At 42.4% G+C, this 23,757-nt stretch overlaps 1 pseudogene; it reads right to left on the bottom strand.

Annotated features, from left to right (window-relative positions):
- Positions 1–747: 747 nt before the first annotated feature.
- Positions 748–1,838, bottom strand: LOC147879535 (uncharacterized; annotated as a pseudogene).
- Between the last annotated feature and the right edge of the window lie 21,919 nt (positions 1,839–23,757).

Raw genomic sequence — 23,757 nt, 5'->3', positions numbered from 1 at the left:
ATGCCTCCACAATCCACTAAACTTGGACATGAAGACCTTCATCCAGCCCCTCAAACTACTAAGCCTAGACCTAAGGATGTGAGCCCCTTCCCCATCCATTTATTGAGCTTAGACATAAGAATCCTTTAACTACTTCAGAGCCTCCCAGTTGAGTTGAGGCACATTGTACTCTTGGAAGCTTATAATGCATAATGATGTTTAATGAGATTCATCTATATACAAGACTCTAGTTTGTAATTCATAGAGCAAGAGCGAGTGAACAAGAGAGAGAGAGAGAGAGAGAGAGAGAGAGAGAGAGAGAGACTTGACTCATGAATATAGATGTATCTATTATAAACTTTTATTACAATACCAAAGAAAGTGATTCTCCATTGTTGTTTATAAATGATAAAAAATGTAGTTATAACGTTGATTATGGCGATAACTTTAGAGCCAAAACTATTATAGATCTTTTATTATTTCAACAATACGAGCCCAAAAGGTTCAACTACTAGAGCAAAGGCGAGATCAACAAAACATGGAAGAGAAGGTGGTGGATGAGGAAAAGGCACAACAGAAGCTCTTTGGTCAACCCTATTCATAGGATCATCATCCTAGGCATTGGATGCCAACTCTTCATAGCATCCACCATCGCATGAACGGCAGTGATTGTCTGAGAATCATGAGTTTGTTTGACATTATAATGTATAATTTGTATCCTTTGCCTCACAATTGTCTACTATATAAATAATCATTTTGTACCTATAATCATGAATTTTGAATTATCTCAATAATTCCATTTGGGATATCTCTACATAGAATTCTCATTTCCCTTCACTGCAATACCTGTCGACATGTAGTGTTAATCAATGATTTGTTCAAGAATTAAAAAAAACATTGATTCATATTCAACTCTTTATTTACCTTCTTATTATTTAGAATGAATGAGAATCTTTCTGCAACACTACCCTCTGTCTCCACCTAAATGTCCTGGCATAATTGAGCAAGTGTGCAGCATTGTTTGAGTGATATAATTCCCAATAAATTGTCATTCTCGTTAATGGTGATGTCCAGTGCTTCATTATCAGAACCAAAAGAGTTCAAATCTTGATCCATTGGAACCAATTGGTTTCCAATCATTCTACTACGTTTATAGTAAAATGTTAATATGAAATTTTGAGTGGCAATCATGTACTTAAGTTTAATGGAGTTATGCACAACCTCACATTATATTTGGTTGGATGTTATCATGTCCCAACCATAATCCAAGAAGTCAAGAATAGGTTTTCAGCACCATTTGCATCATAAGTGAGCATCGTCTTGCAAATCTTGATAGAAAATTTATTGAATAGATCTACGAAGACTGTTATTGGCATGCAAATAGTTATTTTGTTGATTCTACTAGCAATCCATGGCCGTAAGGATCGTTGTACTTCTGAAAACAACCTGGCTCTACATGACTCTATTACAACACCATGAGGAATTGGCCAATTAATGGTATTCCATGCTGGGAGAGCTAGTTTCTTCAACACACCATGTGTGTTGGCTTTATCCAATAGTTGGTAAAAATGATCATAGAAAAAGACTCCTGAGGGAGCTAACTATGTTGTCGATCTACCTTGATATTGCAACTCTCCTATGGACCAATGTTACACATCCATGAATCCTAAAATGCATTCGGTAGGCTGCCACTACTCATAAGAGGAAGGATATATATTTGAAAATAAAAATAAAGACATTGAGGTTCAGGAAATTCTCAGATTATGAAATATAAATTCTCAATGAAGTCACTTACAATTTGGTATGTGTTGTGGAAGATAAGTTGGATAATTCTCTCACAACACAAGCTCTCTATGCATGTATACATGTTGAATCAATATTTTCTTTATTGATTTCATCCCCTCCTTGGTTCTAAAATGAGGGGAGAGTAGTTTGGGAGGAAAGCACATTTTAGTTGGTGATGTATTTTGAATGAGACATTGTCAAATAGTAGAATCATGTCAGTAGCTCGACCAAATTTTTTATTTGTTATTGACAGTACATGAATAAAATATTCTTTCTTGCTCTAACAATCTAGATAGAATTCAAATTTCGTATAATTTCCCCACATTACGTTGGCTCTATGGTCATTGGTTGAGAGCTATTTTTCATTTTGGCCAAAAGGCCCCAAATGAGCTCCCTTTTTTCCTAATGGGGGCTTATGTTGAACTATCAAAACCAAGTCATGTGAGAACGTCTATGTGCCAAGGATCAGCCTGTAGTAGAATCATGATGACTACATGTCACACATAGCCAAAAGGTTGTACAAGGCTGATGTGTATGCATGCAGGGACCAATGCCAGAAATAGTAAACAATGTGTGGCTTTACATGGGTGGCATGTGTGTGCAAGATGTGCAACAATCCTGAATCCAAGAGAGGTATAACTCTACCAAGTGTCAAACTGAGGTGCTAAAGTGCCAAATGCCAAGAGAACTCTCAGATATCTGAGTGTGTATACCAATGATAGAACCGCATGGATTGACACTGGTGGGAACTAATCGGGTAATGTGGTAAGGCTGACTTGGATTAGTGGAGTTGGATCTCCTCTATGGTGGTGCTAGTCTATAACCAGACTCTATAACCAGACTACACATCGAAGCATCAAATTTAGCAAATGAATTTTATCTTGATTCATTTTATGTGCTGGGTGCACTGCAAGAGATTAGGAGGTGGTTCCAACGATGAGATTTCAATGATGCTAACCTTTGGAAAACTCAGATGTGAAATTTGATGTGACAGATACATAGAGCAATCTAGTGAGAATTGTTTCTTCTTGGAGTGCTATGATATTCCCTTTGGGTCAAAAGATACGGCTCTTGGAAGGATAGGCATAACTTTGATCCCATGAAGTCCCAAAAATGATGATGTGTGCTAGAGGGTGATGTAGCAGTGAGGGTCACTACAAAATGAAGAACTATGCCCAGCAAGAGGCTATGCCAAGTGTCATGAAGTTAATTAACCCTATCCAAAAGGATGACCTAGAGTTAACCTTACCCAAATTAATTTCATCCATCCCTTATGGTGATGAGAGTATCACATGTCATAAAATTGACCAATCCTTCTAACCCACAGTAGGGGGTACTTGACCAGGGTTCAGTCTTATCTTGACATGTGTCAATATCTAAGGTCCGAGAACCTTAGAGGAGGAAAGAAGAATTGACAATTCAATGGAGTTGAAGGCATCAAGGGTTCTTCTGGGCATCGTGGAATATGTGTTGATGAGTCGCCTGGTTGTGGAGGAGGCTATTGTGTGAAGGCTTTCATCTACTACAAGAGGAACTGCTGGAGGCTCGGTGAGTTGGCTATTTTTAAGGCACCTAGTCATCATTGTGAGTGTTGATAGAGGTGAGCTAAAAAGCTTATAGAGATTGTGACAGTGATGGTCCATCGACCCGTGGTTGTCCGTCGGTGCTGGTTTTAGAGCTATGGTCATTGTGGGCATTTGGAGGAGCAGTTGTTGGTGGTAGCTAGCTTGTCGTAGAGAGTCGTCTGGGTTGACCATCAAGGCCTACTGGGGTTAACGTGCAAAGAGCTTGAAGACGAGTTAGGGATGTTGAACCGTGTTGTTGTGTAGCTCTGAGCTATTATGGGCATTGCAGATATCAATGGAGGAGACTATCCATGAGCTGCCCTGCTATTGTAGGAGTGTTGGAGCCCATTGGCATTGTTTGAATAGGTTCTTGGGAGGAGGCACGTTGATGAGCCGGCTATGAGTCTGTAGGTTGGCGTCATTGATGGTGGTCTGTTGCTTGAGTATTCTGCTATTGAGTATGATTTGTGTTGCCAAGACGTAGTTGGCATTTGGAACTGTGTGAGTCGTGTTGGTGTACTATGCAGGCATTGTAACTATCGAGCTGCTTGGCATTATAGCTAGCATTGTTGCTTGAGGTGTGGAGCTCTGTGATGGCGGTTGATGGACATACAGCCGTGTAGGGGTGCTTCTTGGTTGGAGTCATAGACATGGAAGAGCACTATGGGTTACAAGGGAGCCTTTATTGTGTAGTCATTTGGAGGCATCTTTGAGTGTTGTCAATGAAGGAGCTATGAAGCCACTAGAGCAGAGAGGCCGATGCTACCTTAGGTCCCTGAGGATGCTTTTGATCATCTGCTTGCACATTGGAGGTTGGTGTTTTGAGGAAGAGTCGACTAGAGCTATGGATCTAAGGCTGCCTAAGCTAGGGTCAATGTTGCAAGGCTTGTAGTCATTGATGGCAGCATAGAAGCTCTTTGGTGATGCTTCCTATTGGCAAGTTGAGATTGAATCTTCTCCCTCTCACACAGACATAGTTCTCTCTCTCAACTAAGATCTCTTGCAAAGCTCAATATCTCAAAAGCCTTATCTCTATGTCTCAAGGTTTTCTCACACAGAGGGAAACACAAGTTCTTGACAAGTGAACCTTTTAGAATCCAAAACACTCAACTCACCTCAAATGAACAGAATCGCAAAATGAACCTCAAGAATGATTTGAATCACTCAAGAGACTATAACTCAAGCTCTAGGAAGCGGATTCTTAAGTTTTCTAAACCAAAATGGAGAGGAGAAATACCTCTACATGAAGAGCTTGAGATGGAATGAGGATGCCTCAAGGAGAGGCCTTATGTCTCGATGGAGCAAGGGCTTATTCCTTGATTAAGCAAGGGATTTCACTCTCTCTTATGGATGTCTCTCTCAATGGAAGATGCCTTGTAGAAGGAGGGCTTGACACTCATGAGGGAGTGGCAGCACCATCGGCTTTGATACCATGATAGTGGAAGTGAGAGAGGGAGAGAGAGAGAGGAGTGCACATGATATAGCTACCTGTACACTAAGTGTATTGAAAATGAACATGAAGATATATATGTGAACCCCTTAGGGTTAGGGTTAGGGTTTGCCCCTATGCCCTATGTGGATAGTGCAATTTACACTATCTTTAACATTAATCCCCATAGAGGGTCTATCTTGGGGTATTCTATGACCATGAGTGCCTGCAGGATTGATAAGTCATTGTTAAATACTTGACCATCCAATGTGACATTATTGGCTTCTATTTCTAGGTTCCAATCCAAGTTTGCACTGTAGCCTTCAATTATCGCCTCTTCAAGATCACTATCCCACTTGATATTTTCCATGAAGAATGGCACTTCCACCTTTTTTGATTTGTCATCTCAGATTGGTGCTTCTAGTTGGATCATTTGTGCATCCACATCTGGCAACATTGGACGTGTTGTTTTACAGTTATCTATTATGGCCAATGCCTATATTGATGTCACTTTGCATATCCCCTTCTATGGGTTTTAGTACATTTGTAGGTAAAGGGGATGCGTGAACAGTGGCTATAGTGGAAGAAGTGTCCTTAAGATTTCTACAAATAGTGGGTTTGATTTCCCCTATTCCTAAATTGATCTTGACAATTGTTTCCCTGTTTTGGATTGTGATCCGATTAGTGCCCCAATCATGGAGTACCAAAGCTTCATGAAGCCATGGTCTTCCCTACAATATCTAGTCTGTTGTGGATCCCTTGGGAAGATCTAAGATAGTAAATTGGAGAGTGAACTTCACTCCAGCAATTTTTGTTGGCACATTGTCAACCATGCCCAGTGGCTTCATTTTAGTATGGTTGGCTCGGCGGATGTTGAATGTATACAGAATTTTGCATTGAGGTAGGCCCCATTCTTCATAGAGATCTCTTGCTAAAATTTTTACATCAGCTCCACTGTCCACTATAGCAGGGTATTGGCCAAAGGCTTTATGCTCCAACAGGATGGTTACATTTTTTATGTCATCCCTAGCACCGAATTTTATTGAAATAATCTTTTCTTGTTCTTCAAGTGGGGGGAAGTATTGTGAAGATTCTATCCATCTCTTGAAACTCTCCCACATTGTAGGACAGCTTCTCAGTAAGGTTCCAATTGGCATCGTGATGGGGAAGCTTATCAAGCTGGCTAGTGTGCTACCATCTAATTGGGGATGCATTGCATGTTGCTCCATTACCCTATAGAAGTTGTTGGGATCAACCATTGTGTCAATGCTGGGTGATGAGGGTGCTCTAACCTCTACTAGTGAAGGCTTGATAATAAGCTTTCTTAGTTTCATCATTGGGGTAGGCTTCCTTTGCTTCTTGGGTGGCACTGTGCGTAGATGTGCTAGGCATGGCATTATGGGATTGGCAAGGCTTGTTTTGCTAGAGGTTTCATTGCTTTTTCAGTGGAAAGGAGTTTTTTTCATGCCACTTCTTTATGTTGCCTTGTTATGACCAAGGCTGGATGTGATACCACACTTTGTGTAGCCACACTATGATTTTCCACACTAATCATCCTCAAGGGTACATCAGGTTTTACTTCATTGTTTGGTTGAGGCTTTGCTCCTCTTAGTGGGCAGTCCATGCATGCATGCTCAACTCCACAATCTCTACACACAGGTTGAAATGTAATGGGGTTACCCTTGTGTGGGCATTCCACTATGTGGTGGTTTTCCCCACAATAGGAACACTTGATGGGTGTTCCATATGTGGTTGGCCTTACTTGATTTTCATATACAAGAATGATTCCCTCTATACCTTCCATGTAGTACATTGGGTACTCTGTGGGACTTAATACTTGGTACATTGGCAATAGATCAAAAGGATTTGATGCCTGATGTTCTAGAATTTCTCTCTATTGTGTCCCTTCTTCAAGTTGGAGTTGTTGCACTAGAACTATTGAAGCAAGGTTGGTGGCTCCAAGGTACTGCGGGATTGGGATTTTGCAATAGTTGAGGCACTTGTGTCCTCACCAGGATAGGGTTGAGCCGTGGCACTGATGCATTGGGTGCTAGTGCTGGCACTCGATATACTATTATTGGTGCTTATTGGTATTGTTGCGGTTGGGGTTGTACAACTGTCATATTGTAGAAATAGGTGTCTACACATGGCAAGATCATGGCCTACAACATTGCAAATGGCACATCATAACCTTGGGGGTTGAGCCACCTCTGGTGGGTTGAGTTTGTTCCTTAGGATTGGGCACTCATTGGCCATGTGGTTGTCCATACAATGTGGGCACCAGACATTCTCTCTTCTTGGGTATTGTTATGGCTGAGAGACATGCAACTTTTGCCCTATGACTTGTAGCATGTCATATTTGAGCTTCATGATCATGGCCGAGAGGTGACCTTCTTCAACCAATTCTACAATGGATCTAGATTTTCCTTTTTTGGAGTGTCTGTCCTTGCCGTTATCACTGTCAGAGTCAGAATATGTCATTCCATCATCTATGTCAATTGCCACCATATGAGTAGCACTGAATTTTTCATAGCTACTTATCTTTTTCATGTCCTTCCAGACCATCTTCCTTAGTTCGACAATGAACCAGGCTCTTAGGCACTTATCATCAGGATGTGAGTCACACTTTGCAATTAGGCACTTCATTTTGCCAAGGTCAGTGCATATATTTTCCCTACGACCTTGTTTCAAGTTGCTCAGTTGGAGATTGGGATCATCTTGAAGTCTTTTCATTTGAAACTGCTTCTTGAATTCTATTTGGAGTTGGTCCCATGTGGCTCATTCTTCCACTAAGAGATTGAGATACCATTCGTAAGCTTCATCAGTTAATGCCATGGGGAACCATCCTACCTTGGTTTCATTTGATTTATTCCAGCTCAAAATACTACCTTAAATTGCTAGAGGAACCTTGCTAGATCACCTCGGCCATTGTATTTTGGAAGTTCTAGTTTGCCTAGGGGTCTCCTGCCTTGATTTTTATTGTGTTAGTATCATAATTGTTGCAAACAATAAAAGAAATTATTCCCATCCTCTTCTAGGTCAAGGTTACCATCATCGCGATGGTGAGCTGCCATGTTGTGACTAGGAGGACTCAAATGGATTGGATGCATTGCAAAAGGGGAAATTGGGTGGAGGGTGCTCAAAGACATTGGTCGAAGCATAGTTACATGCAGAATTGTTGAAAGGTTGATTGGGTATGTCCTCCTCAAGTTCGTATGTTGATGTATGTGTGTTAGGGGGGGTTAGAGATGCATTAGTGCATTAGGGACCATCCTATTAAAATTAAGCCTAGGATTTTCCCCCTTGAGGGTAGGAGTGTGCCAGTGTAGATGGATTATCAATTAGAGGTAATGGGTGAAAGTTACAAGCAAATTAGTGCAAAAATTATCCCACATGGGAGCACAAATTTATCGATTAGTTTGAATGTCAAAATGGTGTTCCATGGGATGTAAACATAACCCATAGTGTGGTGTTTTTTTGTGTTATGCTATGGTTCAAATGGGGTTCAATTTGGGCTTAAAATGAGTGAGTTACGGACCTTTAAAGTTAGGGGGAATTAGGGGCCCTTTGGTCTTTAGGGCCACATGTGAACGGAGTTAAAACCTAACTGAGGGTGCCTAAGTGAACCAATTTAGTTGGCCTAACTAAACCCATGTAATTAACCTAACTAGTCTAATTGCTAGTTAGTTCACTAACCTAACCAGTCTGTTTACTTAACCTAACCGACCTACCTAGTTCAACTAACCTAATAGAGGTTAGAGTAACCTAAATATAGTTAAATTGAACTACCTACAATTAGTCTAACATAGATATAGTTAGACTAACTAAGCGCCTAACCTAATCTAGGCTAGGTTAATTCAACCTAACGTAAGGATAACTAACTTAACTAGGATTACTTGGTGGGTTAGGGTTAGTTGTTTTTTTGCCTCCTGAACAACGGCGATGGCCGTTGGCGATTAGGTGTGGGTGGCAGCTGGGAGGGCTAGGGGTGGAAGGAGATGGGGGAGCTATGGAGGGAGGAGTGTGAGGGGGTGGGAGGAGCGAGGGGAGGTGGAGGGTTGAGGGGGGGATCATTGGAGCATGGGGCTGAGGGGAGGAGCATGCGAGTGCTGCCACCTGTGGCGAGGCAGGCATCACAGTGCTGCAAGCAAGAGGCACGGGTGGGCAAGCACCATTGTCGGCATGCAAGCTGGCATATAGAGCGGTCGGGCAAAGCGAATAGAGCAGTGGAGTGATCGAGCGGGGCAAGCGCCACCACCATTGTCCCTGCGATTGCCACCTTGAGGCTGGTCATCATTGGCATGCCATCACGGGTAGGTGCTGCAGGCAGCTGGCAAGGGCTAGGCACCACCACCAGTGCTACAAGAGGGGGAGTGCCACGTAGGTGGTCTAAAGTCTTGAGAGGTGTGTGAAGGGTGGGTGAGAGAGGTGAGGGGGGCAAGAGAGAGGGGGGGGGGATTGGAGAGGTTGGTGGAGGGAGGGGGGAGGGGTGGGGAGGAGGGGTGGGGGGTGGAGGGCAAGGGGGGTGGAGAGGGTGGGGGGGGGAGGGGTAGAGGTTGGAGGGGGGGTTGGAGAGGGGGAGGGGTTGGAGAGGGTGGTGGTGGAGGGGGGCTTTACGTTGAGTGGTGGAGGGGGGATGGATGGGAAAAGGGGTGGTGGTGGTGATGGTGAGTGGGAGGTGTGTTGGGAATGGGTGGGAGAGAAGAGATGCATCATGACAAGAGTTGATATGGCCAACCTTTCAAATATATCTTGTCATGAAGTGAATCTTGTATATGAATTAAAAGATCCCAATAAGAATTCAAAATTGTGTTCTATTAATTGTGAGAGAGAAGCCTCTGATTTATAGAGTAGGAGACAGGGTGTCCTAGATCATAGGCACCTCTCCTATGTCGAAGGCAATCATCCCTACATCATAGGGACTTTCTAAATCATTGGCACCTCTTAGAGAGGGTGCCTCGTACTACATCATCACCTCTGTCATGGTCCTAGATAGTACTAAGTGTGCTTCACTACACACACACACACACACACACATGTGACTGCTATTAGATGCACACATGCATGGTTCTCTCTCTTGCATGCACAAGGACTAATCTTAGGCCTTTGTGTGGACCTAGTTTCTCATGTCTGCAAGAGGTACCATGGAGGCAAAGACATATCATATGGCCTACATCATATGGTGGCCAGAGGTGATTTACAAACACTATAAGGACTAAAACACATAACCATAGCATTCTTTTTGGGGTACTACTCCAAGTAGAGAACCTCAAAATTGACTACATGACCAAGTTATGACAAAAGTTGAAAGATGTTGGACTTAAGAAGGTCCAATATTTATCTTCCTGTACCATAAAATTTGTTTCTTTATTTGCTAATGCTACCACAAAATTTCTTACTTCTTTTGTGATGAAGTTCTTTCAACCATATTTTCTGTGACTTTCTTCTTCTCATTTGCAAAACTTCTTAGCGTGATTGTTTTTGCCACAATAACTGCAAGGATTGATCCTATAGTAATCTTTGTCAAGATGATTGGTCTTTCCACAATGCTTGCATGCTTTGCACTTGGCCTTTGATGAGAACTTCACTATAAGTGCTTGAGTTTGATCTTCTACCTTCCTTGAATTCTTCTTTCTTTCTTCTCCTTGCAGAGCACTGATGATGCTCTATTGGGGAAGATTCTTCAAAAGTCACAACATAGTCAATATCTTGAGGCATACTCTTCAATAGAACACTCATTACATCATCTTTAGTGACTGGAGAGTTCACTGAGGCCAATTGTGTCATAATACCCCTCATAGTGTTGACATGAGCTGAACAGAGTCTCCATCCATCTTAGGTTCAAATAACTTAATCTTCAAAGTCAATTTAGAGTTATGAGAGCTGGCATTAAATAGTACATCTAACTTATGCCAAGCCTTAGAAGGAGATTCTAAATATGAAATATGATGCACATAATCATCTCGCAAACCTGATGCAGTGACTACATAGGCTTTCTCTAACCTTTTAGCATCTGCTAGTGTTGTTTAAGTAGAGTCACTTGCCTTCCCCTTTCCTTTGGTTGTGGTGGATTCACTCGAGTCTTGTGATGACTAATTCCTTGGCTTGACTAAATCCCACAAATTCTCCTTCATAAGCACAAATGGCCATTGAATTTTTCTATCTTAAAAGTAGCCATGACAGGGTCTTACCTTTATGTATAGGCAGTGTCTTCTCTCTTAAAAATGGCTACAAATCTCAACCATACAAGTGCATATTGCAAGCAATGAAATTAGATAATCCTATTATTTTTGCATCAAAATAATAATATGGCTTTTTCTTCACAAGCTTTGTCACTTTTCTATTGACATATCTAGGTGCTTATGTCTTCTTCTTCCTTATTGCCTTCACATATTAAGCAATAGAAGAGGAACAAGAGCTAGACATTGTAAACAATCATTACTAACTAAAAATTTCCTATCAATAAAGTAATCTCAACATATTTGAACTTGCATCAAGCATCCATTTCCAAAACTATCAAGAATATGAACCAGAAATAGTAGAAATCTTGGAGACAAAAACTTGCACTGATAGAGTTGGATTTTAAAGGGATTTTATCACAAAAATGAATCTCTATTACCAGAGATCATCCCACTAGGAGCATAGGTGGAATGTCACACAGATTCATTCGAGGAAGAAGCTTGAAAATCAACTAGTTTTTTTCTGATTTCTCCTCCTCCTATGGACCAAATGGGCTCAAAATTAACTAGCAAGTACCTAATAGGGTCTCCCAGCTATGACTAAGAGGGTTTTGAAAATGGTTGAGCCCACATGCCAATTTTTGTGAAATGTCATCGGCGGGTGAAGAAGCTATTGGTACGGGGGCAGTAGGAGCAACCACTCCCTAATTCCTTATAGCCAGAGGTTTGCCCCATCAATATGGTGCTTGGGCTTAGAGATCTTGGGAAATGGCATAGAGCAAAGGGAGAATAAGCTTAAGCAAAAATTTGGCAGGGTGGAGGCAACTGAGAGAGAAGGTGGAGAGTGAAGAAGAAGATGGAGGTGGTAGCTAGGAGGCTAGAGAGTTAACTAAAGCCTAGCTCTGATACCATGTGTTGGGAATGGGTGGGAGAGAAGAGATGAATTAGGACAAGAGTTGAGAACACAAGAAGAATCCAAAAGTGTGTTTTAAAAAGTGATGGTGGAGGGGGGTTGTTGGATGGAAAAAGTGGTGGTGGAGGGGGGAGATAGATGGAAAAAGTGGTGGTGGAGATGGTGGATGGAAGGTGGATGCTGGAAAATGGAGGTAGATGGAAAATATGGAGGCTTGACAAAATTTTGATATGGAGAGGAGAGATGGAAGTTGCTTGGAAAAGTGAGGAGAAACAAGTGAAGGGGGGGGGGGTTCTTTCTTTTATAGGATGTGGGGGGTTTAAGGGTTAATTTAATGTGCTTATATGTAAATCTCATCCTTTTGCACCAATTGGAAACATTTTTTCACTCCTTGCCTTGAGGGATGTGTCTTGAATGGCTTTTCGAAGGGGTTTATTCCTCGCGCAGGTAAACACATGATCCACTTTTGCTTTAGGCACTAACCTCCTCAGAAATGGTGCCAAATCTTGTCACTTTTTTACTTGTTTCCAAGGTGGTCACCTAAAGTCATGTTGTCACTCATTGTAGCATAGGTGTTCACAATTGTGGCATAGTTCCTCGGGTCGTATTCCGGTGAGAGGTGTAGGCTAAAACGTGGAAAGTGGTTCTAGCATGCACTAGGCAAGGAAGAAGAGTTGATCACATGGATTGGTGGAGGTTTTCACCTCCATGGTAATTCAAGGGTTTAGAAAAGGGTTTGTATGGTTTAGAAGAAGGATAGGGTTGAGGAAACTAACTAAGTGTACCAAGGTTTAGAAGGAGTCCAAGGTTGAGGAGATGGAGAGCAAGTCTCCTTCACTGATTCACAGTGTTAAGGGTTTAGAAGGAGGTACCAGGGTTTCGGAGGAGGAAGGGAGGAAGAAGGGAGGAGGAGGAGGAGGGATGAAGGAAGAGGAAGAGTCAGGAGGAGAAGGGAGGAGGTAGAAGGAGGAAAGAGGAGGAGCGAGGAGGAGGGAGGAGGAGGGAGGAGGAAAGAGGAGGGAGTAGGAGGAGAAGGGAGGAGGAGGAGGAGGAGGGAGGAGGAAGGAGGAAGGAGGGAGAATGTGGGAGGAGGAAAGAGGAAAGAGGAGGAGGGAGGAGTGCAAGGGTGAGAGCATGCTTTAACACAATCACATGAGAAATCATGGTCACTTGGAAACTATTTTGCACAAGAACACCAAAGTAGTACTGAACACAATGCCACTCAAGAGTCGGAGCTTCATTCCATAGAGAGATCCCTTCATTGGTGAGGTACTTTGTGAAGGTACTTTTGAAGGTACTTGTGAATGTACCTTGTGAAGGTACTTTTGTGAAGGTACCTTTGGGTCCCTTCACTTATGAAGGTACTTGTGAAGATACCTCAAAGAGTGAAGGTTTTTAGTATTTCTCTCTCTAGTTTTAGTATTTCTCTCTCTAGATCTTGATTTTAAAAGTATGACCATATCTTTTCTAGAGAGGATTTTGGCTATCCTCGTCCCACTAGATTTCTCAAGTTGTATTCCAAGCTCAAGATAATACAAGCAGAGCTTTGCCCCTACTCTGCACACACATTGATTAGCCCTTGGTGCCATAGAGGCAACAATGGCCTTAGCAACTTGGGCGGCCTCCTTACCCTCAATAGAGCTAAAACTCTTACCAAAATGAGATACTACTAACTAAGCATCTAGTGACTTCTTGGGCTGGGCCTTATTATCCTTCATGTTACCATCTAGGAGCACGACTGTCTTGCTACATAGCTCAAAGGATGTGGGATTCAGGGTGAATAGATGATCATGCAACTTAGCATCAGGGATGTTTTAATCAAAGATATACTTATATATTAATATAAAATATTGTCAAAAGTTTATCGAGCTAGTTTTTTTAGTTGCAAAATATTGATATATAGTTTCTTTTGAACTTTGAAGGAAAAGTCATAAATCCTGGTGAAACTTTATTTTTTTTCTCATGAAAGTTTCAAATCTTGGTGAATGTTTGAAAGCTTTATCTTTACTATTATGACATACAAACTTTCAGCATCAATATTAAAGTTTTGCATCTTAACAAAACTAATGATAAAAAATCGTCCATGCTTAGCATCCCTTAATTCGATGAGTAATCGAGGCAGCAAATGCTCGTTGCTCATCCTCTTGTGTGGTTCACAATGGGCATTTAGATGTTTGATCTTGGCAATATATTCTTGAAGTGTTTTGTGCTCTTTTTTATTGACTTCATACAAGTGGTTGATCAGGCTCCACCTTGTGCCTGTGAGAGCGAATGCCACTATGAAGGCCTTTCATAGAGTCTCCTAGTTTATCTTTTCTTCAATCCCTAGGGCTCTGTACCACTAGACTACATTGCCATCAAGGCTAAGCCCATACGTGTTCACTTTGTCCAAGTCACCAATGTCTCCAAAGCCTTTCGCAGATCTACTCAAACCTCTCAATGTGGGAGATCGGATATCCTTCGCCTAAGAACTTAGTGATGAGGTTAGAGATCATGACCAGGTGATTGCATGAGATGTTAGTATCCCTCCACATGATTACTGGCAATGCCACCACCCTTCCTAGCACTTGCACTAAGCTCCTCATCGCCTCATCAATGAGTACCATTTGTGGCACGGGTGAAGATGCTTGGGGTAATGGCACACTACCAAAGTTCGGTGGTCCTTGGGGTCGATTATAATTTTTTTTTGACATGATCGTTATTAGAATGGATTGTCCTGGCCTCGTGGGACTTTCAAAGTCAACATACATGGTGTGCTCAGGTCTATTGGTCTTATCGATATGGGCTTTGGTATAGGTATACCCACATTTGGAACCGGCATGGAATGAAGACATGGGGAAGGAGGTGCTTTCAAGAGCTCCTCCCCAAGTTGCAAATAGATTGGGATGAGGGGCCATAGATATTGGGAAGGAGATATCCCCAAAGTTCAACTGATCGACCCTCTGTACTTCAATACTAAGGGGCCAATACCTAGGTACCCAGGGCTCAAAAGTCCTTGTGAATGAGGTTTCCCCCTCATAGAACTGTACATGTGGCCCCGAGGTTCCATCAGTTGATACAGTTATAGGGTTGTTGGGTGAATTACCTAATACTATGGTTGGTGGTGGGTCTTGCTACTCCTCAACCACCCTATTTTTCTTGGTGAGTAGATTGATTTGGTTGGGGTTATCCAATCCAAACCATCCCATGAGATTGGAGAATGACTCCCTTATGAGGCTGTGGAGGAAGGGCTGGGGGGTTGGCGCCTCACCGAGCTAGACTTGGGAGCCATAAGACTCCCGGATTTAAGTTCATATTTTCCCCCATCTGAGCATCAAAGCTCATAGCATCCTCTAAACTTGAGGATTCAGTGTGCATGGGATCTTGCACCGAGTATGAGCTTAAGATTGAGATCTCGAAAGGTGTTGATAGTAGTGCGGTACTAGCTAGACCAGTTAGGATGTTATTGGGAGCGCCATCCTTTGGTTTGATTTCAACTCCTATCACCCTCCTAGACCATAGGTGCATGTTCACCTACTCCATCGAGACGCCCAGTCAAAATTAAGTCATTGTGCCCTCCTAACCCTTAACTCATCAATCACTATGTTAACCATAAAGCAGCAACTTAGGAAGTCACTTCATTGTTAGTTGTTGCATTAACATTAAATCAGTGACTTAGGAAGTTGGTGCATTGTCAGTCATTGCATTAACAATAAAGCAGTGACTCAGGAAGTTGGTGAATTGTCAGTAATTGTGTTAACAATAAAGCAACAAATAATAAAAAAGTGGGTCATGAGTCGTTGTGTTACCAATAAAGAAACTGCACTAGCCTTAAGGTGGAGGTTGACCTCTAAAGTGACAGCTATAAGTTCGCCTAGATTTTCATGTTTTCGTTTATGCATTGGATATTGCCATTGGTGTGTTGTTGATGGAAAAATGCAGAAGGGCTAGTATCAACCAATTAACTATGCAAGTTGTATGCTCACTAGTAAATAACAAAATTACTCGGTGACACAATAGGAAGGTTTAGGCATGATATATTCCTTAGGTAGATTTTAGCATTACTTACTACTAGGAAATAATATTGTATTTCATGTGGATCACCAAGCATTGTTGTATTTGGTGAACACGGTGTAGCCAATAGGTAGATTGGCTAGATGGATTCTTCACTTGCAAGAGTTTGATTATATAGTGGTACACATGCTGGCAAACTAGCACTTAAAGCTAGCACTTAATGGTGGATTATTTGAATCGGTTGGATTCAGGGGAACCACCCTCGAAGGGCATTCCATATGATTTACTAGATGCAAATCTATTTGATGTAGAACCCATTTAGAGCACGTATTGGTATTGTAAGAAAATAATATAGCATCTATGCTCAATAGATAACAGGATCTCGTATGCAAGAGAGAAAATAAGATAGTATGGAGAATCAAAAATTTGATTACTATAGAACTGATACAATAGATGATGCTACCTCCCAACCGTACGCTCCTATGAAAGAAGCTTCGATGGCATGCTGGAAACAGTAGAAGATGGAGGCTGGATGCTAAGGAATCAGGGTTGCTGTAGCCAGTGATGAAATTGCGGGGAGCCTTCTTGCTACAGAGAGGCTATGATGTGCGAGGATCAACACAAGTGGGAGTATGCTATGCAATCAGAGATGGGTTCACTTATGAAGAATAAGACTTGGGACTTGGTTTCTTTACCACATGGAAAGAAAGTGTTGCCATGTAAATGGGTCTATAAAATGAAGGTCACAGGTGATGATGTGCCTAGGTACAAGGCCCGTTTGGTTGCTAAAGGGTTCAAGCAAGAGAAGGGTGTGGACTTTGATGAGATATTCTCTCCGGTTGTGAAGATGACCACACTTAGATGCATGCTTGTACTAGTGGCATTAGAGGATATGGAGCTTATGCAGATGGATGTCAAGACAGCTTTCTTGCATATGGGGATTTGCATGAGGAAATTTACATGGTGCAGCCAGAAGGCTTTAAAGAAAAGGGCAAAGAGCATTTAGTTTGCAAGCTGAAGAAGAGTCTCTATGGTCTTAAGCAAGCACCTAGAGAATGGTATCATAAGTTTGATGCTTTCATTCAGTCCCAGGGTTTTAGGAGGAGTGAAATTGATCATTGCCTCTATACTAAAAGGGCTAAGGATAACAGCCTGATAATCCTGGCACTATATGTGGATGATATGCTATTGGCTAGGCAAGAATACTTATGAGCTAGATGCATTAAAGGCCAAGTTGCATGAGGCCTTTGATATGAAGGATTTGGGACTTGCAGGTCATATTCTTGGTATGCACTAACCGACTACGACTGGTGGCTATATAAGAGCAAGCCCGTGAAGCTTGCTGTCCCACCTGCATATCAGCCACATTTGGCTCATCATTTCCACCAATAGATGATCCATCATCTACCCTTGATTGTATACCTGTGGGAGTACTTGGTGGTACCATTTCTTGCACATTTGGTGCATGGACAGCTTGCTATCTATCAACATATGCAGGTGGATTCACATCCTGGAAAGTGATTCTCCTCATTTCCACAGCCCTCATGGGTGCCTTATGCATCTTCTTCTCATTGAAGACTACATCATGGCTGCATATGATCTTCTTTGCTTCTGGATCCCAGAGACGATAGCCCATCTCTCCACTTTCACCATAACCCAGAAAGATGCATTTCCTAGACTTAGGATCTAGCTTCTTTCGAAGCTCTTTTGGCACATGTGCATATGCCTCACACCCAAATATACGCAAATGAGAGTAAGAGGGCTTCTAGCCACTCCATGCCTCTTCAAGAATACCACCATCCAAACTCTTACTAGGTGATCTATTGATCACATGCACAGCAGTCTTCATTGCCTCAGCCCAAAAACCACCAGAAAGACTTGCATTGGAAAGCATGCATTACAACCTTTCTTGAATGGTACGGTTCATCTTTTCTGCAACTGGATTTTGCTCTGGAGTACGAGGGGATGTGAGCTTCCTCTTAATCCCATGTGTATCACAGAAATGCTGAGATACTCTCCACCATTGTCAGTCCGTAGGCATTTAAGCATTCTACCTGACTGATTCTCAACCAAGGCCAGCCATTTCTGAAATACTTGGAAGACATCACTCTTCTGAGCCATAGCATAAGCCCACACTTTCCTAGTTGCATCACCAATGAATGTCACATAGTATTCAGCCCCACCTAATGACCGTGTAGGCATGGGGCCACATACGTCTGAATGTACCAAATCAAGCTTTTCAAACTCTTTCTTTCCCCTTCTTTTATGGGCTGATTTAGTCTGCTTCCCATAGAGACAGTGCTCACAAAATTCAAAATCAGAGAAACTCAAATGCGGTACATAACCCAGACGGCATAAGAGTTTCATTCCATTCTGGCTCATGTGCCCCAACCTGCAATGCCACAAAGAAGTGTTTGGCTGCTCAGTTATTGCAACAACATGATCAAATACCCCTGATACATGTAAGGGATACAAAGTCCCACACTTGGCACCCCTGGCCAAAAGCATAGAGCCCTTCTGAATTTTCCAACTCTGAAAGCCAAAAGTGGTGTGAAAACTAGCATCATCTAGCTGACCCACTGAAATAAGACTCTTGGTCAACTTAGGCACATGTCTTACATGTTTCAAAATAAATGCAGACCCATTTGCAAAAGAAAACTTTGTCACCTACTCCCACTATGTCACATGCATAGTCATTTCCAAGATGCACACAACCTGTCTTTCCACTGTCCTAAGTGGAGAACCATTCCTTATGGGGAGTAACATGGAATGAAGCATCAGAACCCAAAATCCAATCTTGGGAATATGCATCATCTGAAGTGGTAAGCAACTCTGCAGATAAAGTAGACATGAAGAGAACGTCATTGTCACTATTATGTGTGGCTGCATTGATCTCCTCGATCTTCACTTTTCCTTTGTCCTCCCTTGGACTCTCTTCCTTTTGATTTGCACCCCAATTTGCATTCTTTTTCTTATCCTTTTGCTCTCTTTTCAGCTTGTAGCAATCCTTTTTCATATGGCCCTTCTTGCCACAGTGGTAACACTTAATGTTCTGTGCCCTGGATTTGCTACGAGACTTCCCTCTTTCTTGGGACTTCCCCCTAAATTGTGATCTGCCCCTTTGCACATTTAAGGCTGCATCCTGCTTATTGTTGTCCATAGACTTCTGTCTAATCTCCTCGGCCAACAAGCTACCCACAACATCATCAAATTTCAGTACTCCACCAGGTGTAGAGTTACTGACAGCTGTACGGAAGGTATCCCATGAGGATGGCAATGAACATAAGAGAAATATTGCCTTAGTCTCCGCATCAAAATTCATCTTCTGAGCCTGAAGCTGGCTGAAAATAATATTGAATTCATTCAAGTGAGAAGCAATGGAGATCCCTTCCTTCATCTGCAGCTCAAACAACCTCTTCATGAGGTAAACTTTATTAGAGGCAGTTTCCTTTTCATAAGTGGCACACAGTTTCTTCCACAAATCTTCCGTAGTCTGCTCATTTACTACTGTGAAATAAATTGACTCTGCAAGATGAATTCTAATAGTAGATTTTGCTAATGCATCCATCTCATTCCAATCATCCTCAGACATATTTGTAGGCTTAGCTTCAATCCCTGCCAAGGGTTTTATCTGCTTATTTTGAATAAGCACATCCCTTATTTGTTCTTTACACAAAGAAAAGTTCGTCCCATCAAACTTTTTAATGCTAAAAAACTCCTTTTCAGACATGGAAGAGGATGCCATGATGCAAATGAAGCAAAAATCCCAAATGCTAGTGCCTATAAGAGAGAATCACACCAAATACTAGGTGCACCCAAATGTATATGCCACAATAGAGTGAAATATCACCAAAACTCATGTCTCAAAGCATCTGACTCATGTGCATATACTATGCATCCATATGAGCAAATCTGGCCCAAAAGAAAATGCCAACTGCAATGGCAATCCAAAATGCCAATAAGTGCCAAATGACTCAAGCATAAACACCATCCACTGGCATATGCATTAATAATATCTCATCCAAGAGAGCATAGCACTATTAGTGCATCACCTACAATGTGTCAAAGCTGTCCCTCAGCATAAAATAGCATCCATGTGCAAAGCGTCCATAAAAATAGCATCCCACAAGGCAATTTGGGCCTATCAGTGCATCCAATAAGGACCGCAATGCATCTAAATGGCCTATAAATCATCCACTGCAACCCAATGCACACCACGAATGAGCACACACTTCTCAAACTGCAACCAGAGTGATCTGCATAAGGTATGCTCAAGAAATCATAGTCCCACGGTAATGACCACTACTAAAAATAGAACCTGAGATGCCTCAAAACATGGGTGCCATTGCATAATCAGACTCAGCAAGAAAATCTGCAAATATCTCTCTTCTGCTGGAACTCCAAAATCCCAACCGATGAGTGAGAAATGGGAGTCAATACTTATCCACTGCCATGTGGCATAAATCTAAGGTTTCAAAACCTTAGAATGAAAAATGCATAACAGAGAGACAAAATCGAATACACAGAGATCTATAACTCTTAAAATCCTCCACCGAATTGCGTAAGAACTGACAGGTAGGGGTTTTTAGGCGTCCAAAATGCAATGGGACAGACGGTTTTGGAAACTGTGGTCTCAATCACTGGGTCCAACACGCGGACTGAAAAATGTTTTTGGAAACAGAACTATTTGTAAACTCCATCAGAGTGCGAATGATGAGCAACATAGAAGTTTTAGGACCTCTTGAGTCCACCAGAACTGACAAATCTACAAATGGTTGCTCCAAACTTGAGTTCCAATACCCGAGCAAAAAAACGCAGAAACTGACACAGTGAGTCAAAAATCCAATGGAACGATCCCAGATTCAAGAATGAAGGTGTTTCCAAGCTCCTGAAGTGATGTGGACACCAAAAGCAAGCAATAGTTGCCTCTATAAGTCAATACGAAGTCTCTGTCATCGAACAGAACAGGGAAAAGCTCAAAAAACGACTTTTTCTTTGAAAACACTTAACAGGCTCTCAAAACCACTTTGCAAAGCCAAAGTGACTTTTCCAAAGGTTCCTCCAAGGTCTCTGCACACTCTAATGCAAGTAAAGTCACCCACAAAGCTTCCCACAGAGCTTCTCCTTCCTCCCACAAAGCTGTTGAGCCTCAAGGCATTCACGTACGCTCAGCTAGATCACCTGGGCTCTGATACCATCAACACAAAAGCAAGAACGGAAGAGGGAGGGAGAGAAATAGAGAGCCACACAAGTTTTGGTGGGTGCAGAACACCCTAGTCTTCTTTTTCATTCATTTATATATGTGTTTGAGTATTGTACATAACTGGGGTAAAGGCACAGTGACCTTTAACCCCCATAGGTCCTTGTTGTCTCGGAAGGAAGCATCCTCCTCCAATTGATGCGGATGTTCTAAGAAGACCACATCGCGACTTACAATTACCTTCTTGGTAACAGGGTTATAGAGATGATAACCCTTTGCCTCTTCACTGTAGCCCAAGAAAATACACTTCCGACTCTTCAGTTCCCATTTGGTCCTGGTAGCATCAGGGACATGCACAAAACAGTCACATCCAAAAACTCTAAAATGTGCAGCTGAAAATTTCTTACTAGAAAAGGCTTGCAGTGGAGTCATCCCATTCACAGCCTTCGTGTAGCTACGATTGAGGATGTAAACTGCAGTGTTACATGCTTCAGCCTAGAAAGTCTTTGGCAAATCTTTCCCTTTCATCATACTCCAGCCCATTTCGCAGATGACGCGCATCTTGCGTTCTGCTACTCCATTTTGCTGTGATGTATGTGGCGGGGGTTTTTGCCTCTTGATCCCGTGACTTTTGCAGTAACTTTCGAATTCAGTCGATGTGAACTCTCCACCTCTGTCTGATCTCAACTTCTTCATCTTCCTCCCCGATCCTTTCTCGACCATTACATGTCATTCCTTGAACCTACTGAAAGCCTCGTCTTTCGTCTTCAAGAAGTATATCCATATCCTTCTACTATAGTCATCGATCAGTGGCATGAAGTAGTAGGAACCACCCAAAGCTTCCTTCTCCATCTTTCCGCAGAGGTCCATGTGTATGAGCTCTAGAGGAGCCTTTGCCCTTCTGGCCTCTTTAGGAAAGGGATGCCGATGCTGCTTGCCCATCATGCAAGCTTCACATACATGGGCAGATCTGAAATTTCTGGTAGGTCTGCAATCATTCCACTTTTATGCATCGCCTTCAAAGAACTAAGGTTTAGATGACCAAACGTCTCATGCCACAGCTTAGTGTTCTTCACATCCACTCGAGCACTAAAAGTTGAGAGTTCGTAAATGTCGTTGCACCGTGTACCTTTACCAATGATCTTCCCTTGAAGATCTAGAATCTGTGCACCATTCTTATCGAATTGAACTTTGAGGTCCTGATCCGTGATCACAGAAATGGACAGCAAGTTCCTCTTGATATCTGGCACATAAAGAACATTGGACAATTGTTTTACAATCCATCTGACTTGAGAGCAATCGTACCTTTTCCTTTTGCTAGACATTTTGCATCATTGCTGACTGCTACTAGGATGTCATTCCCTACCGGCTGTAGAGTGGTATACCAATCCTTCTGACTAGTCATGTGGCACGATGCACCACTGTCAATGATCCAAGGTTCATCCGCAGATACATGAAGTGCCTCCGTGTAAATCTCCTCAACTGCTACGAACAGCTCTATTGGTGCTGCCTGCGCACTGTTGCTGGACTCTTTCTTTACTCCGTTCATCTCATGTGCAATCTTCTTTCGGCACTCATTCTGCTTGTGCCCTGCCTTGTTGCAATAGAAGCAATTGATCTTCTTCTTTCTCTTTTTATCATCAGAAGAAGATGGGTTACTAGAGTCCTTACCCTTACCTTTCTTTGATCCAATCTAGAAAGCCGAATCTTCTCCAGTCCTCATCTTTTGACGCATCTCCTCCTCCAGAAGCATCACGCTAAAATCCTCAAAGTTGAGGGGCGGATTTTTGTTCTGCGTATTCAGCACCGTAATAAGACCATCGTACTTTGGTAGGAGAATCCATATGCACCTTCGTGCTAGATTGTCGCTGGTGATGGTGATGCCAATTGCAGTCATTTGATCGCGCAGATTCTTCACCTTGGTGATGAACTTCTCTGCCGCTTCAGACTCAAACAACTTCTCATTTGCGAGTTGAGTCTCCAGATTCTAAATCCGCGTCTGATTCGTGGTCTCGTACTGATTTTTCAAGACCATCCATGCCTCCTCCGTTGTGGTGACATGTTGAATTAATGCCATGATGGAATCACTAACACTGCAGACAATAGAACATAATGCATCTGCATTTCTTCTTGTCCATGCGAGAATCTCATCTGCAATTGGTACTATCTATTGTCAACTTTCCGCTTTTGCCGAACGGTGCGATTCGCAGTCTTGCGGGCTGGGCCATCTCTCACAATCTGCTCGCAAAAACAGGAACACACTACCAAATCTTCTTGCTAGAGTCCATGCTCTGATACCATGTAAGAAAATAATACAACGTCTGTGCTCAACAGATAACAGGATCTCGTATGCAAGAGAGAAAACAAGATAGTATGGAGAATCAAAAATTTGATTACTCTAGAACTGATACAATAGATGGTGCTGCCTCCCAACCGTGTGCTCCTGTGAAAGAAGCTTCGATGGCATGCTGGAAATAGTAGAAGACGGAGATTGGATGCTAAGGAATCAGGGTTACTGTAGCCAGTGATGAAATGGGGTTCACGGGCTTGCTCTTATATAGCCACCAGTCATAGTCGGTTAGGCTCAATTGGGTGTCTGACCCAGTTCATCGAAAACAGTTGACTGGAGGTTGGTCCCGAAATAGGCCACCGACCATAGGATAGAATCGGTGTGCAAAACAGAGCAACTGACCTACACTTGCCGTTTGGCCCAG

Source organism: Dipteris shenzhenensis, chromosome 33 (assembly GCF_047967505.1).
Source record: "Dipteris shenzhenensis isolate YYH24624 ecotype China chromosome 33, Dip_SZ_1.0, whole genome shotgun sequence".
Classification (NCBI taxonomy): Eukaryota; Viridiplantae; Streptophyta; class Polypodiopsida; order Gleicheniales; family Dipteridaceae; genus Dipteris; species Dipteris shenzhenensis.
This window is presented reverse-complemented; position numbering and strand designations above follow the sequence as displayed.